Genomic DNA, 18,539 nt, shown 5'->3' on the forward strand with positions numbered 1-18,539 from the left:
ATATGAATCTGGTGATATTTGCTTGAAAAATTAAAAAAGAAAATGAGAAAAAGAAATGAAGAGGAGGGGAATGAGCCTGAATAGTTTGAGAAATATATGTATCTATATTAACATGCATAATGGATCAAGTGTCTCGTTAGCCTTTTTATCCTTGAGGAGTATCTTTTTTTCCCTCCCCTATCAGGTCTATAAAAATGTGGGAGAACTGCTCCCTGTGGATGTGGCGTACCCTCTGATGAGAGTGATGACCTAAATATCTGTTAGGGTTCACTTTTGGGTAAGTACTATCATGACTGTAGAATATCTTATAGGAGGACAGTTGTTGGTACGACCGTGATCATAGATTATACCATGGTTTGACAAGCCAAAAATATACTTGAGTAAATCGTCGTTATCTGTATCTAATCTAGCCATTCCACATGGGTAGTCAAAAATCCATCTCCGCCCTCAAAAATGGAAGTCAGAAGGATTTTGTGATGCATGACATGAAAATTTGAGCAGGGATCACCTTTGACTAAGTACTGCCGTGAATATAGAATATCTAATAGGATCGCAATGGTTGGTACAGCCGTAGTCATAGATCGTAAAATTATTTGGCAAGCTGAAAATATGCCTAAACAAATTGTCGTTATCTATATTTGATCTGGTCATTCCACATGGGTAGTCAAAAATTCGTATTTGCCCTCAGAGATGGAAGTCAGAACGACTTCGCGAAGCATGACATAAAAATCTAAGCATTTCATGATTTATTTTATTTTCTCTATTGCCAAGTATGATATTTGATTTGATTGTTGTGATTATGACATGTGTTTCCTTTCTTTTATCGGAATGAAACGAGAGAGACCTTCCATAGAATATACTGAAAGAATAAAGGCCCAAGACCATCCAACCAGGGTCGAGTTTATTAAACTCTTCTGAGCTATCCAAATATTGATCGCAGTTGTAAGACAAAACAAAGTTACCCTTGTCAACACCCTGCCCCAGAATATGGAACAGCTCAGAGGTCTATCTCTCACAACATAACAAAGTTTAGGAAACTTAAACCACCACACTTTGAAGGTGGCCCTGACCCCTTAATAGCCGAAGCCTGGATCCCAGAGATAGAAAAGCTTTTCTCTATCCTAGACCTACCTAAGGAATAGAATGTTCCCCTAACAACATTTATGCTGAATGGTGAAGTAGAACACTGGTGGTGACTTAAGAAGGAAGTCCTACCTACCCCTACCACCTGGAAAGTTTTTATGAATGCATTCTTTGATAAATTTTTCCTAGCCTATGTTCGAGAGAAGAATGAGGAGGTATTTCAGGACCTTCACCAAGGGAATCTAATGGTTTCTCAATATACAACCCCATTTGTCCAATAATCTAGGTTTATTCCTCTAATGATCACCCCCAAAAGTCATAAAGTTAGGAAGTTTCTAAAAGGCCTTGGTGTCAATATCTATCATTAGGTTGCGATGCTCAAACCCAGCTCCTATGCTTAGGTGCTAGAACATGCCCAGTTGACCAAAGACTTCATCTCAGCTAAGCACTAACACATTTCCCTAGCCTGTACTCAACAACAATAACCCCAATAACCCAAAAGAAGATTGCCCAACCCAGTAAGTAGCCATCCCAATAAACAAACCAGAGTTGCCCTTCCCTTGCTCTGCCTCCACTTACTTGACAACCTGCCCAACCTTTCTAACGATATCAGCATTGTCGTCGCTTGCATGGTGAATTACCTTGTCGGTGTATTAATCATGCCTGCTATTGGTGTAGAAGCACCCAAGATCTTATAAAGGACTGCCCTCAGTAGTCGAAGGATGTGGCCAGAACTATAGCCCAGTGCCCTCCCCACTCCTATCCTTATCCAGGGTATGCTTTCTATTCATGATACTTTTGCCAAGGCTTTGATCGAAATATGTGTTAGCCACTCTTTTACCTCTTGTGCACTTGCTTGTAAAATTGATATTAGACTTGAACCTTTAAAAGAAATATTAACTATAGAGACTCCCTCTAGGGGATTATTAGAAGCTCACTGTGTGTATAAAGATTATAAGATAAAAGCTTCAGAAATAGATGTATTTGTGGATTTAATACTCTTTTATTTCTTAAGATTTGATGCTATTCTAGGAATGGATTGATTAGGAAAATATAGGGCAATTATTGATTTTGAAAGTAAAGTTGTAACCTTACGAACTCTGAAAAAAAAATAAAGACCTATTTTTTCTCTCTAATAATTGAATAAACAGGAATATGGATGTCGATCCTGGTGTGTACTCCATTCATATTATTTGCAACTTTCTAGAAATTTTTCCTATTGAATTACCTGGCCTAACTTCCCCGCGAGAGATAAAATTTTCTGTCGAACTAATTCTTGGAATCCAACAAATTTTAAAACCTGCCTATCGTATGAGTTATGCTGAGCTCGTAAAACTGGATAACTAACTTTATGAGGTTCTTGGCCAAAAGTTTATTCACCCTAGTCACTCTGTTTAGGGTTCTCCAGTGTTATTTGTAAAAAAGAAGGATGGCTCCCTTAGGCTATGCATAGACTATCGAGAACTCAACCAAGTAACAATAAAGAGCAAGTATCCTCTACCTTAAGTCGACGACCTTTTTGACTAATTGCAAGGAGCAACAGTCTTTTCTAAGATTGACCTCATATTAGGATACTACCAACTGAGAGTTAAAAAAGAAGATATTTCAAAGACAACTTTCTAGTGTAGATACAACCTATATGAGTTCAAGGCAATGCTGTTTGGGTTAATTAATGCCCCTATCTTAATGGATCTCATAAATAGGATTTTTCAGCATGTACTGGTCACTTCATCATCATATTCAATGATGACATCTTAGTGTAGTCCAAGAGCCTAGAAGAACATGCAGTCCACCTGTCTGAAGTGTTAGGAACACTCCATCGAAACTAGCTATTTGCTAAACTTAGCAAATGCTCCTTCTGGTTGGATAAAGTTTTATTTTGTGGTCATGTGATTTCAAATGAAAGAGTTTCTATAGATCCAGCCAAGGTTGAAATGATGATCAATTGGAACCCGCCCATCAATGTAGCAGAGGTACATAGTTTCCTTCGCTTGATAGGTTACTATCTGTGATTCATCAATAAATTTTCTAAGATTACTGCTCCGTTGACTCGACTCACTCGAAAGGGCATACCTTTTATATGAAATTATGAATGTGGTGAAAGATTTGTGGAATTAAAGCATTATCTTACCTCTACTTCGGTATTGATCATCTCTGACAACACTAGAAGACTTCAGGTCTACTACGATGCATCTCATATTGGCTTGGGATGTATTTGATGCAGCAATATAGAATGGTCACTTATGGATCCAGATAACTGAAACCCCATGAGCAGAACTACCCTCTCACGACCTGGAGTTGGTGGCCATCATCTTTGCCTTGAAGATATGGCATCATTACATGTTTGGTCAAACATTTGAAATTTACACTAACCACAAAATTTTAAAGTACATCTTTTTCCAGAGGGAGTTGAACATGAAACAGAGATGCTTGATGGACCTCTTAAAGGACTACGACTGCAAGATCATCTACCATCCTGGTAGAGGGAATCTAGTTGCTGATGCACTCAGCTGAAAGGAACCTGGAGTGTTGCCCCAAACCATGGCCTCTAGTTGGAAGTTATTAGATACTATGCAGAAACTCCACCTCAGCCACTATAGCAATGGTACCTATCTCACACATATTTGATCTTTATCTGATCTTTTCATGAAGATTTGGGAAGCTCAGTCCACAGATAAAGAAATCATCAAAATTTTAAGTAAGTTCTCTTCAGAGGAGTTTCCTAATTTCAGACTTTCAGATGATGGGTTGAGTAGATTTTAAGATCAGACTTGGGTCCCTGTCGCTATCAAGATGAATATTCTCAAGGCTGCCCATTCCTCCAAACTATCCATCTATCCTAGGAGTACCAAGATGTACGAGCACCTGAAGCATCAATACTGGTGGCCGAGAATAAAGGAGGACATTGTTGACTATGTCTATTGATGCCCTACTTGCAAGCGAGTCAAGGTAAAACACTAGAGACCTAGTGGCTTGTTATAGGGCTTCCCGGTTCTGGAATGAAAGTGGGAACATGTAACCATGGATTTCATCACCGAACTACCCAGGACCTGTTATGATCGTTATGCTATTTGGGTCATCGTTGATATATTAACTAAGACTACCCATTTTTTTCCCATTAGGACCACTGACTCCACCAAAAAATTAGCCTGCCTCTACGTCGATGAGATTGTTTGACTCTATGGAGTTCCCTCATCCATTATATCCAATCAAGACCCTCGATTCACCTCCCACTTTTTGGACAATCTTTGAGAAGCACTTGGGTCTAGATTATACTAAAATACTGCTTATCATCTCCAAACTAATTATCAATCTAAATGCATTATCTAGACATTGGAAGACATGTTGTGCGCTTACGTCCTCGACTTTGGTGATAACTGGTATGTGTATTTTTTCCTGTGTGAATTTGCATATACTAGCAGTTATCATTCCATTATCGGCATGGCTCCGTATGAACCCCTGTATGGTAGGCCTTATCGTTCTCCCACTTGCTAGAGCAAAGCCAAAAACCAACATTATTGGGGACAAGACTTCATCCAGGATATTATTAAGAAGGTTGCAATCATCTGTAAAAACTTGACTATCTCTTAGAGTTGCCAGAACAGTTACGGTGATAATCGCAGAACCCTTGGAATTCGCCATTGGAGACCAAGTCTTCCTTAAGATTTTTCCCTACAAGGGAAAAATATAGTTCAGGAAAAGAGGAAAGTGAGCCCCCCGTTATGTGGGATCTTTTTGGATAGTGGACCATATTGGACCCGTAGCGTACCGCCTTACTCTACCTTGAGAGTTTGCGGGTTTGCATGATGTTTTCCACGTTTCCATTCTCAAAAGGTACCACCTTGACCCTTCTCATATCATTCCTCACGATGAGACGCAGGTACAAGCTGATATGACTTATGAGGAACTCCTCGTAAAAATTCTTGATTGGACCAAAAATGTTTTACGCAACAAGACGATCCCCATGGTGAAGGTGTAGTGGCAGCACCATACTCCGAAAGAGGCTACATCGGAGGTGGAAAGCAAGATGAGAGAGAAGTTCCTAGACCAATTCGAAATAAATTTGCGGGACCGAATTGTTAAGGTCTTGGGTATGTACCAACCCACTCACCACTGTGCTAAATTTGTATTTGGAAAACCCCTATTTATTTGAGCCTTAAGACCACCTGAACTCATTTAAATTTATTTCACAACTTTACATTGTAATTTGTGATTTAAATTTGTAATTTTAATTTTATGTTGATTTCGTTATTTTATTTTTATTTTGATTTTTATTTAATTTTATCTGTTATAATTATTTTTATTTTATTTTGATTTATTTCATACTTTTTTTATTAAGGAGAAAAAAAGGGGGAAAAATCTTGTGGGAAAACACCCGCAGGAGAGATTCACCCGCGCAAGCACCACGTACTATGCGTGTGTGTGCGTGCGTGCATGACTAGGCACAAGACGTGCACACCCATCAGTGTGGGGCACGGGGTCAGTCCTGCACACACGTCTTGTTATGCACAGGCAAACCAGTCCGCGCACGTTATATCGCGCGCGGACAGGGCCTGGTGCTATGCACTGTGCGCACATCATTCGTGTAGTAGGCTTGTGTGCACGTAGGCTAGCTTTTGTGCTCAGTAGTGTAGACCAGCTCCTATAGGCTAGGACTGTAGTGGGAGGATGACCTTGTGAGGTGCACTGCCACCTCAGGCAGTGCGTCATCACCCCCTGTGGGTCGTTCACCGCCTTGGGCAGTGTGCTGCCATCAATGGAGGAATTATTCCTCCATTTTTCATACCACCATCATGTCATGTCAAATTGATCATCTTCCACTCAACTCTCTCCCTCTTCACCAAATTTTGCCCAATAGCATAAATTTGACAGTCCCCATTTTCTATATAGAGGGAGCCTTTCTTTAATTTCCTCATCACTTTCATTCCATTTTTCCATCTTCTAAGGGTTTAGAGAGAGAGGTAGTGATCTAGAGAGAGAAGGAGAAAAAAAGAAGAACAAAGTAGGAAAACTTCGAGGTTTCATTAAGGAATTTAGTATTTCTTTAAACATCCTAAAGAGTATTTCTAGAAAAATTTATTATGAAGTCTGTGTTTTGCATGTTCCATGCTTAGTAGTTCTAATAAAGTGAATTGTTCTTGATTTCAAGTATGCTATGTGATTTTATTGGCACTTGATGATTTGTATGTAAATTAAATGATTTGAATATTGTGATATTTGCCTAAAAAATATTTTAAAAAGGAGGAAAAGAAAGAAATACAAGGGGAGTGAGCCTGAATGGTCTGAGAAATATATGTATCTTTATTGACATGCATAATGCACCAAGTATCTCGTTAGACTTTTTATCTTTGAGGACTATCTATTTCCCCCATCCCCCATCTAGTTTGGAAAGATGTGAGAGACCAGTCCCTGTGGATGAAGGCGTACCCTCTGACAAGAGCGGTGACGTGAATATCAATTAAGGGTCAACTTTGGCTAAGTATTGTCGGGCCTATAGAATATCTGATAGGATCACAAGGTTGGTACAGTTGTGATCATAGATCATACCATAGTTTGGCAAGCCAGAAATGTGTCTGAGCAAATTACTGTTATCTGTATTTGATCTGGTCATTCTACATGGGTAGTCAGAAATCCATATTTGCCCTTAGAGATGGAAATCAGAATGATTTCGTGAAGCTGACATGAAAACTAAGCATTTCATGAAAACAAGTATGATGTTTGATTTTGATTGTTGTGATTATGACATGTGTTTCCTTTAATAAATAAAATTATTTTCATTAAGTAAAATAGGACCCTGATGTGACCTAATGGCAAGTATTTGTAATATAATTATTCACCTTTAAAATCTTATGATGTCATTTAAATACTATTTTTCTTATTGCATATATGGAACTTACCCTTTCCATACACCCCAGATTAGGAAGATAGTGAAGAACTGACTGCTGACCTATCCTTGAAGTCTATGAGGATCTGATGGATCCACAACCCTTGAGTGCATAACTTGTCCCGCATTTTGATGAGTTCAATCGCATAATGATAGAAGTGACCCTTCTATATTTTTAGTATTTTAATATTTGGTATTTAGCCACTTCTGGCCTCTGTTATATATATGTGTAATTGGAACTTATATATTTTGGTAAGGAGTTTGTAATAATTTCCTCCGTTGCATAAAATTTTATCATGCACTCATAATCTGCTTCTATATCGGGCACCCTTATGCCTTAGTTTGCATTTGAAATTTCACAAAAAAATGCTTTTGAAAACCGCGAGTAACCCACTCAAGCCTTTTAGCCTCAACTAGGAAAATTAATTTCCCAAAAGTGTGGGCTAGAGATTTTCCCAACTGGCTCATAGCCTTTGCAGCTCACTTCTAACCTATTGACATGCAAGCTATATCATGCCAGTAGTTTTAGGACTTACATGTCTCGCCCACAAATAGTCTCGTGGACGAAACGGTGGGCAAGCCTAATAATGGCTTTAAGCATTACCCATGATTTAATAAACACTAAACACCACAGTGCAAGGTGTCCTTGAGGGAAATTGTGCTGGCAAAATTTTCCAACCAACTGTCAGATTCTCAAGCTTTTTTCCATGTTGTCAGCCACCATGATACACCTAGAACCCGTATCACTTGCATGTGATCCGATGGCTAGCATTTGTAGAGAAAAATCCAGATAAAGATATTAATTATTCTACCTTCATCTTTGTCATTCAAAGAGAGAGAGAGAACTATATTAAGAGCCAAACAGAGAGAGATATACAGAGAGTTAGTGAGAGGGAAACTGAAAGAAGAAAATAAAAAAGGAAATTCTAGTCTAGGTGAGTGTGTGCAATCGTATAGAAGGGATTTTGCTCTCTTTTATTGAGAGGTAAGCTTCTCCCTAGTGTTGTGTGTAGATTAATCCTTCATTTAGTATCTTATCTCTTTCTTTATAGCTTAACTAACCAAAACATCATAGCAAGCTTAAAGAGAAGCTCTACTCAACTACAAATTGACCCGAGGAAGCTGCAAAGGTAACCTGACTTTTCCCTTTTGTTTGTAGCTGTCTCTTTTTTATTTCTTTCCATTATTAGGATGTAGATAAATTAGTTAATGTCTTAATAATCTTAGAAATTGAATCCCTATGGTGGAATTACTCCAGAATTCTATGGATTCATCCAAAACCATACTTAACTCTGCAACAACTCTATAGGCGAGCTGTAATCAAGTTTTCTTTGTGTGAGAGGTGCTTTTCTTGGGCGTTTGGGCTTAAAATTGAGTCATTGTGAGGTAAGAATGATAGTAATGTAACTGATACAACTAATGAGATTTATATATACATTTGACAGTAAAAATCTTATAAAATCATCACTGAGTTATTGTTTTAAGTTAAAAGTGGAGAGCGAGTGTGTTCATGCCTTTGTCACTAAATAATTAGTGTTTTCTATGCATGACTGTTGATTGATGATGTTAATGATGCTTGGAATAATGTCTTTGATGAATTATAGAAACAAAAATGAAGGAGAGATGACACAAAACCATAGAAAAGTCCATCTACCTCTGTTCGTTGTTGTTCAGGAACCAAAGTTCAAATAAAAAAGGTAGACACAGCTTGGTTGTGCCAGGGGTACCCATGGGACACTATCTAGGTGCCCAAAAGCTTTGAGATATGTGCCCTGGCATGTTGCATTCATAGTATGCTACGCACGAGCATAAGGTCCTACAAGGCACACCTGTTGTACCAAGAGGGTCTGCGTGCCGGCACTATATGTCGTGCGAGGTGCATACACATGTACGCAAGGTCACGTGTTTGGGCTTCTGACTATGTTGAGGCACATGCCCCTTTGGGATGCTACTACAATGAGCAGGCCTGAAAGCTATGTGAACCTGTAAGGAATATACACATCGAGATGTCTTCCTGGGTTCTCGCACCTTGTGCCACGAGTGCGGGCGCGAGGTGAAATCCCCCATCCATACGCTAATTTTTAGTTACTTGAGAAATTAAGGAAAAAAAAAAGATCGATGAAGTGAAATTTTGGTAAAATTGATAAAATGATTGGTTTCAAAATGAAATTTAATAAGAAACTATTAATAGGCTTCAAATGAGTAATTAAAAAGAGTGGGAAAGTTATTTGGAAAATAGATAAAAAAGAGTTAAAAAAATGTAACTGGATTTAACTGACTACGTGAAAAGGGATAAAGTAAAGGGTTAACGAAAAGAGAAAAATATAAAATCTAGAAATTAAGAATAATTGTGACATACAACTTGATTAAATTTGAATTAAAAATACGATGAAAATAAAGGTATAAAATTGAATAGATACTTAGTAAAAATAAAGGAAATTAAGAAAATAAAATAAAAAAATTAAGAAAAATAAAATGGAAATAAAATAGAATAAATGAGGTAATGGAAAAGGAAAGAAAAATAATTATAAAGGAAAAAATTTAGAAATTAAGAAAATTCGAAATACGCTAATTAGTTAAAATGAATTAATAAAAAAATTGGATGGATAATTAAGAGAAGTGAAATAATAAAGAGATAGGGGAATGAAGGGCTTGGCCTTGGTCCAGGTTCAGGATAGAAAAACAAATTAAAAAGAAATAATTTGAAGAGTCTAATAAAATTTAAATAACACAATTTTCAAGTTAAATCCTTTTTAACGGTTTTCTTAGAGGGGTGATATATGTGATGTCTTGAAGCACTACCTTATGAATGGGTTCTGTGTGTTTCACTTTTATTGGAACTAGGATGGTAAGTTCTCCTATGGGAAATTGGACCTATGGCAACCCAAATGACCTTGTGTGTGTTCTTACTCTAAGTGATTGAGGTAACATAAATGTCATTCCACCTCTATGATGTAATTATGGTTGATTATGATTGATGCTACCCATTCATAGTGATAGTTGGTATCCTTTGTGCCCTTTTTTGGAATAAGTATAATCAGTTTCACATGAAGGTAGGTAAACATTAAAACATGATTAAGATAATAATTGACCATAAAATTACAAAGAAGATTCAGAGTCTCAGTCCAGTTGTGTGTGTGTGTGTTGGGTGATAAAATACAGTATTGAGCACAATGGAAATGGAACTATGATATGATATGATATGATATGCGTGCCAGTCATTATGACGTGTATGCTGTGGTAATATACTAAAGTGAAAGGAAATCAATGGATTACTAAATGGTATGCAAATTTGATGCAGGAGAGTATGGAGAAAATAATTTTGACTCCTGGAACCCTAACCCAATCGCATGTAATATTAAAACTCAAACAACCTAGCTAAAACCACTCCCTTTAATTGAAATTACAATCCTAAAATTAGGCAAGTAATAACTAAAACTAGGGAACCAAAAATAAGGAAATGAAAGACATCACAGTTTACCCAATAAGTCGATCCCAACTCCTTGGCTAAATCAAGACTTCAGGAAGCTCACCTACTTTGGAAGGACTTGAAGAGAATAATTAGCACAAGGCTAATAAAAGCTCAAAGCTTAACGTTTATTAATTCTCAAGATATGTGTTACAATGTTTGAGATAGGGTCTTTATATAGACTCTTGATTACAACTTCTAGTTGAAATAGGACTTAAGATTCCTATACAAACTCCGAGTATTAATCTAATTACAAAATAAATACATAATTAATTAAATAATAAACTCCTTATCCTTATCCTAATTTAATTACTTAAATAATCTTATTAATAAGGTTTATATTAAAATATTAATAAAAAAATATTAAAAATAATTATTTTACTTATCCAAGTCTTTAAGAGCTTGATCTCCCTTGAACTCTCACTTTAAAGGTACTTCTTTCTTCAAATTAATCATATTTATAACATGGGATAAATTAGATAGAGTTATGGTAGCTTCTTGTAGTCTTGAGGAGGTTGGAAAAAGGAAAAAAAAAACAGATACCACAAAGGACAAGGGGAACAGATACCCCTTAGAGATAAAAAGTCTAATGAGACACTTGATGCAATATGCATGTCAATACAAATACACTTCAGACCATATAGGCTTCATTCCACTTTTCTCTTTTTTTTATTTTTTTTATTTTTTATTATCACAGGCTACATATTACATTTATCACATGCAAATTCATCAAGTGTCAGTAAATCACAGAGCATACTCGAAAATAAGAACAATTTGACTCATTTGAATACAGAGGCATGCAAAACAGAAAAAATAACTATCATATTAAATTTGCTTATCTAAAAATACTCCTTAGGATGTTGAAAGTAATACTAGATTCCTTATCAAAACCTCTATGCTTTCTCCTTCACTGTTTTTCTTTCTTTTTCTTTTTCTCTCTCTCTAAATTTTAAAAAAATGGAAGAAATGGAAGTGTGGAGAGAAAGGGAAGGGGAAGGTCAATTTATAGAATTTTTGAACCATTTGATTCGTGCCAAGTTGTAAAATCCAATAAAAAGAGAAGAGGAAAAGATTCTTGGTACGAAAAACAAGGGAGGAAAATATCCTCCCCCTACGGCGGCGTCGTGCTGCCAAAGGCAATGGTCGAGCTCTGCCCAAGGTGGTAGAGCCTGGCTTGCGCGCTGCAGGCTAGCCTGCAGCTGGAAGGCCAACTATCGCACGCGCAGCGCCTAGGCGTACTTAGTGCTGCGCACGCAGGCCTACTACGCACAAGCCCTAAGAATAGGGCCTGTTCGCATAGCCCTACATCGCGGACAATGTGCGCACATTTTGAGGCACTAGTCTGTGTTTGAAGTGACGTGCAAACGACCCACATGCACGTGATAAGACGCGCACGTAGGTCCTAAGCTTGGGCCGTGCACGCTGAAAGGGCGTGCACTATGTGAGCACGACTCGTCCGTGCATGATGTACACACGTCCCATCCATGAGTTCGTGCAGAGGGGCCATGCGCAATGTGCGCACGCCCCGCGACCATTGTGTGTGCATGGGCACGCCCACAGTGCCCAGCACCCGCGCGAGTAGAACTTTTTTTTCGCGGGATTTTTTCCTTTGAGCCGATTTCTCCCGTTTCACCATTTTCCAATATTTTTCTAATTTTTTCTTTTTGAAATAAAAAAATAATGTAAAATAAATTAAATAAATAAAAATAAATGAAAAATAAAAAAATATTAAAATTACGGATCTCAAGAATGGAGTAAATTAATTTAAATTTAAGGCGGCCAAAGTCCCAAATAAATAGTGTTTTCAAATTATTTTAGCATAGTGATTGACGAGGTGTTACATCCCTCCCACCTAAAAAAATTTTGTCCCCAAATTTGTCTTGAATAAGTCTGGATACTTGTTCCGCATTTCTTCCTCTAACTCCCACGTCACTTCCTCTGGGGTGTGATGCTACTGTCGTACCTTCACCATAGGAATCGTCTTGTTATGTATGACCTTATCAATCTACCCAAGAATTTCTACAGGAACCTCCTTATAGGACATATCAGCATGTACCTGTACTTCTTCATGAGGAATAACATAAGAAGGATCAGGGTGGTACTTCTTGAGCATCGAGATATGAAAGACATCATGTAAATCCACGAACTCTTGAGATAGAGTGAGGTGGTAAGCCATGGGTCCAATGCACTTTATGATAAGAAAAGGTCCCACATATCGAGGGCTCAACTTTCCTCTCTTTTCAAGCTACATCTAGCCTTTGTAGGGATAGACTTTTAGGAAGACTTGATCTCCTACAGCAAACTCCAAGGGTCGCCTATGATTATTGGTGTAGCTCTTTTGGTAGCTCTGGGTAGTTGCCAAATTCTTGCGAATGATTGAAACTTTTTCAGTGGTTTCTTGAATGAAGTCTGGTCCTAAATAGCGCTGGTTCCTGACTTCAATCCAGCAAGTAAGGGAACAACAAGGTCAAAAATACAAAGCTTTATACGGGGCTATACCAATGCTGGAATGGTAATTGTTATTATAAGCAAATTTACAAAGAGGAAGATGTTCATACTAGTTATCACCAAAGTTGCGAACGCAAGCACATAACATATCTTCCAATGTCTGGATTGTATGCTCAGACTAACCATCTGTTTGGGGATGATAAGCGGTACTGAAGTACAACCCAGACCCCAAGGCTTCTTAGAAGCTGTCCCAAAAGTGAGAGGTGAACCAGGGTTTGTAGTCGAATACAATGGATGAGGGAACTCCATAGAGTTGAACAATCTCATCCACATATAGGCGGGCTAACCTACTGGTGGAGTTCGTGATTCGAATAAGCAGGAAATGTGCAGTCTTGGTCAGCCTATCCACAATGACCCAAATGGCACTTTGACCAGAATAGGTTCTGGGCAATCTGATGACAAAATCCAAAGTCACGAGCTCTCATTTTCATTTGGGAATTGAAAGATCTTGTAGCAATCCACTGGGTCTCTAATGTTCTTCCTTTATCCATTAACAAGTAAGGCATCGAGAGACATAGTCGATTATATTATTCTTCATTCCTGGCCATCAATATTATTGCTTTAAGTCCCGATACATCTTGGTACTCCTAAAATCTATGGATAACTTAGAAGCATGGGTGGTCTTGAGTACATTTGTGCATACTGCATCGAGGACCCAAATTCAGTTTTAGAATCTAAACAATCCATCATCAAAGATCCTAGAATCAAGAGATTCGTCCGGAGTCAACTTACCCAAGCTCTTGATAAGTTCTTGGTCTGTGGCATATGCTTCCCAGATTTTCATAAAAAGATCCAGTAGGGCTTAGATTTGGGTGAGGTAGGTGCCCTTGTTATAATAGCTAAGGCAGAGCGATTGCATGGTGTCCACATCTTCCAACTGGAGGCCATGGTTTGGGCTCGCACAGCAAGCTCTCGTCGACTTAGGGCATCGACGATTATATTCTCTCTCTTGGGGTGATAAACGATTTGACAATCATAATCCTTCAAAAGATCCATTCAACATCTCTGTCTCATGTTTAACTCCCATTGCAAAAAGATATATTTGAGACACTTATAGTTAGTATAGATTTCGAAAGTTTGGCCATACAGGTAATGCCACCATAGCTTCAGGGCGAGGATAATGGTTGCTAGCTCCAGGTCGTGTATAGGGTAGTTTTGCTCATGGACTTTGAGCAGTCAGGATCCAAAGCCGACTACTATGCCATGCTGCATTAGGACACATCCCAAACTAATATGAGAAACATCACATTAAACTTGGAATCTCCCCCCATTATCCGGGAGGATCAATATAGAGGCAGAGGTGAGATGGTGTTTAAGCTCTATAAAACTTTACCTGCATGCATAATTCTAAATTAAGGGTACACCCTTTCTGATGAGTCAAGTCATGGGGCAACAATCCTGGCAAATTCGTCAATGAATCATCGGTAGTAACTTGCCAAGCTAAGGAAACTACGTACCTCAGCCACATTGGTGGGTGGGCTCCAGCTGGTCACTGATTCCACCTTAGACAGGTCTAAAAAAATTCCTTTACTTGAGATTACATGACCGAGAAAAGAAACTCGATCCAACCAAAAGGAACACTTGCTTAGTTTCGGATACAGTTGGTTTTGGCAGAGGTCTCCAACACTTCAGCTAAATGTACAATATATTCCCCATGGCTTTTGGAATACACCAAAATGTCATCAATAAAGATGATGACATATCGATCCAGTGCGTGCCAGAAAACTCAGTTCATTAGGTCCATGAAACCTGCTGGAGCATTGGTCAATTCGAATGGCATCACCTTGAACTCATACAATCCATATCTACACCAAAAAGAAATTTTTAGAATATCGTTTTCCTTCACTCTCAACTGGTGGCACCCGGTTCTGAGATCGATCTTAAAGAAGACCATGGCTCCTTGCAGTTGATCAAAGAAATCGTCGATTCGGGGTAAGGGGTATTTGCTTTTGACGGTCACTCGATTGAGTTCCCTATAGTCCACGCAGAGTTGAAGGGTATAATCCTTTTTCTTTACGAATAACGCTGGAGTGCCCCAAGGAAAATGGCTAAAGTGAATTAATTTACAAGTGATAGTGTTAGAAAGTTGATGTTTAGTTTGGTTAGTTCAATGCGACTCATACGATATGCGGGCTTTGAGATTTGTTGGGTTTTGGGCAATAATTCAATCAAGAACTCTACCTCACGTGGGGGAGGTAGACTAGGGAGTTCAAAGGGAAAGACATCAGGAAAATTGCAAACAATAGGTATGGAACACATAATAGGATCAGCGTCCATATTCCTATTCAATTGTTAGAAAAATGATAATAATTTTTATTTTGGGGATTGTAAAGTTACAATTTTATTTTTGTAGTCTATTATAGCTCTATACTTTTTTAACCAATCCACACCTAATATTACATCAAATTTTATAAAATTTAATAATATCAAGTTTACACATACTTCTATCCCTGAAGTCTTTATCTTACAGTCCTTATATACACAATGAGCCTCTAGTAGTCCCTTAGAGGGAGTTTTCACTATTAGCATTTTTTCTAAAGCTTCTAATTTTAATTCTAGGTTACCAGCAAGTGCACAGGAAATAAAAGAGTGAGTTGCACCAGTATCGATTAAAGCCTTGGAAAGAGTATTATGAATATAAAATATACCCTGGATGAGAACAGGAGCAGGAAGGATTTCAGTTTCATCTAAATGGTACACTCGACCTTATGCTATGGGTTTGGCCATATTCTTTAGTCGTTGAGGGTAGTCTTTTATAAGGTGCTGGATGTTTCCGCACCAATAACAGGCGTGATTGATACGCTGACATGGTAGGTCACCATTAGAGCGATGAAAATGTTGATTAGATGGATTACTTCGGGAAGGTGGGGTTGTAGGTGGGGGCAAGGCAAGAGGAGGGGCAATTCTGGTTCGTTTGTTTGGGGGGTTACTTACTGGGTCAAGCAATCTCTTTCTAAGCTGTTAGGGCAGTTGTTGGGCTCAAACTCGAGCAAAGTATTGGTGCTTAGCCGAGATAAGATCTTTGGTCTCAGCATTGTGACCTGGTGATAAATGTCGGCATGAAGGCTCCTGAGAAACTTTCTAGCCTTCCGACTTTTTGGGGTGACCATCAAAGGGACAAACCTATACAATTGAACAAATCAGGCTGCATATTGGGCTACAGACAAGTTTCCTTGGCAGAGGTCCTAGAATTCCTCCTCTTTATTTCCCTGAACATAAGTAGGGAAGATGTTATCAAAGAAAGCATCAATGAAAATTTTCCAGGTAGTAGGGGTAGGCAAGACTTCTTTCTTAAGTCACCACCAGTGTTCGGCTTCACCATTTAACATAAAGGTTGAAAGAGAGACCTTTTTTTCTTTAGTTAGGTCTAATACAGAGAAGAGCTTTTCTATTTGTAGGATTTAGGCTTCGGTTACTAAAGGATCAGGACCACCTTCAAAGTGTAGGGGGGTTAAGTTTCCTAAACTCTGCTATATTATGGGAGATAGACCGATCTAGGTTTTAGAATTCAGGGCCACGGGGTGGACAAGGGTTGGCCTTTTTTTTGTCCTACGGCTGAAGTTAATCCTTGAACGGCTCAAAAAAGTTTTGCAAATTCAGCCCTAGTCGAATGATTAGGGGCTTCAGGTTGTTCAGTACTCTTTACAGATGGTCTTCCTCACGATATTCCTACAAAAAAAGGAAGACAAGAGTTGGAGATTTAATCTTTGAAAAGATGACATTTATCTTTCTTAGGTACTCTAAACGGTTTATCTATCCTAGACCTAAGTGTAAGGGATTTATTCTGTAATATTCTGCTCTGATACCACCTGTTACATCCTAGGTACAAATTAAGGCAAATAGGTGCTAGTTACAGATTTCGAATAACGAGTGCATGATAATATTTATGCTGTGGAATCAAGACCTTAATAAATCCCTTACAGATACATATATACTGTTCCAAATACATACATCACTGAGGCTAGAAGTAGTTATAAAATACAAAACATAAGGGCCACTTCTTCCACTATGCTAATGGAATTCATCAGAGTGGGGGAACATACATGCGCTCAAACTTGTGGATTCACAAGATCCTTATAGACTTTCAAGAGTAGGTCTACCTATGGTTCCTCATTTTCTTCGTCATCTAGAGGGGGGGAGGGGGAGAATGGAAAGAGTGAGTTTCATATGCTCAGTAAGAAAAATAGTATTAAATTAACATTGTAAGATTTTAAAAGTTTATTATTTTATCTTACCGATTAGTTTCCTCGTTTACCTAACTCACCATTAGGAGAAATAATTTATTTGAATATCAAAATAGTACATTAGTGCAGAAAATCAAATAAACATATATCATGGTAAATAATAAATAACATCAAATAAATCATGAAATGCTCAGATTTTTCAAGTCATACTTTGCGAAGTCGTTACAAACTTCCATCTTTGAAGGAAGATACAGATTTCCAACTACCAAAGTGGAATGACAAAATCAGATACGGATATGACAATTTGCTCAGGCCCACTTCCGACTGGCCAAACCATGGTATGATCTATAACCACGACCGTACCAACCATAGTGATCTTAACAGATAATTTATAGTCACGACATTACTTAGCCATGGGTAACCCCTATAGATAATGCTATACCACTCTCGCTAGAGGGCATACTGTCATCTACTAGGAGCAATTCTCTTACGTCTTTCCAAACCAGATAGAGGAGAGGAAAATAGATATCCCGAAGGGCAAGGAGAAAAGATCCCCCTCAGAGATAAAAAGCCTAGCGAGACACTTGATGCAATATCCATGTCAATACATATACACTTTGGACCATACAGGCTTCATTCAATTTATCTCTTTTTCTTTTTCTTTTTTTTTTATTTTTATGTTATCACATGCTACATATTACATTTATCACATGCAAATTCATCGAGTGTCAATAAATCACACAATATGCTTGAAAATCAGAAAAATTTGACTTATTTAAATATAGAGGCATACAAAACAAACAAAATAACTATCATACTAAATTTTCTCATCTAAAAATACTTGCTAGGATGTCGAAAGTAATACAAGATTCCTTACAAAACTCCGATGCTTTCTCCTTCACCATTTTCCTTTCTTTTTTTCTTCTCTCATTATTTTACTATCTCTCTCTCTCTAAATCTTTGAAAAATAGAAGAAATTGAAGTGTGGAGATGAAGGGAAGGGGAAGGAAATTTATAGAATTTCAAAATCATAAATTCCTACCAAGAGGAAAAATTCGATGAAGAGAGAGGAGGAAAAGATTCTTGACGTGAAAAATGAGGGGGGAATGTTTCCTCCACTGGTAGCGGCGATGCGCCACCCAAGATAATGGTAGAGCTTTCCCCGAGGTAGTAGAGCTCGACCAGCGCGCTGCAAGCTAGCCTATAGGCACCCAGGCCTGCTACCACGCACATAGGGCCTAGGCGTACTGGGCCCCGCGCATGTAGGCCTGTTGCGCGTAGGCTTGAAGTGTGGACTTGCGCGCACAGTAGGCAGTGCCAATATGTACACGAAGTGACGTGCTGACGACCCACCTATGCGCAACAGGACACGCCTATAGGTCCTGACCCCGCACCGTGCGCGCTGTGCACA

At 38.4% G+C, this 18,539-nt stretch overlaps 1 long non-coding RNA gene across 1 annotated transcript; it reads left to right on the plus strand.

Moving 5' to 3' along the window:
• Nucleotides 1-7,541: 7,541 nt before the first annotated feature.
• Nucleotides 7,542-10,609, plus strand: LOC148240216 (uncharacterized). Its single transcript, XR_015816258.1, has 3 exons — nucleotides 7,542-8,097; nucleotides 8,226-8,353; nucleotides 8,572-10,609. It is a non-coding gene; the product is annotated as an uncharacterized LOC148240216 (long non-coding RNA).
• The last annotated feature ends 7,930 nt before the right edge of the window (nucleotides 10,610-18,539 follow it).

This window comes from Carica papaya, chromosome 9 (genome assembly GCF_054855325.1).
Source record: "Carica papaya isolate Zhongbai chromosome 9, ASM5485532v1, whole genome shotgun sequence".
Lineage (NCBI taxonomy): Eukaryota > Viridiplantae > Streptophyta > Magnoliopsida > Brassicales > Caricaceae > Carica > Carica papaya.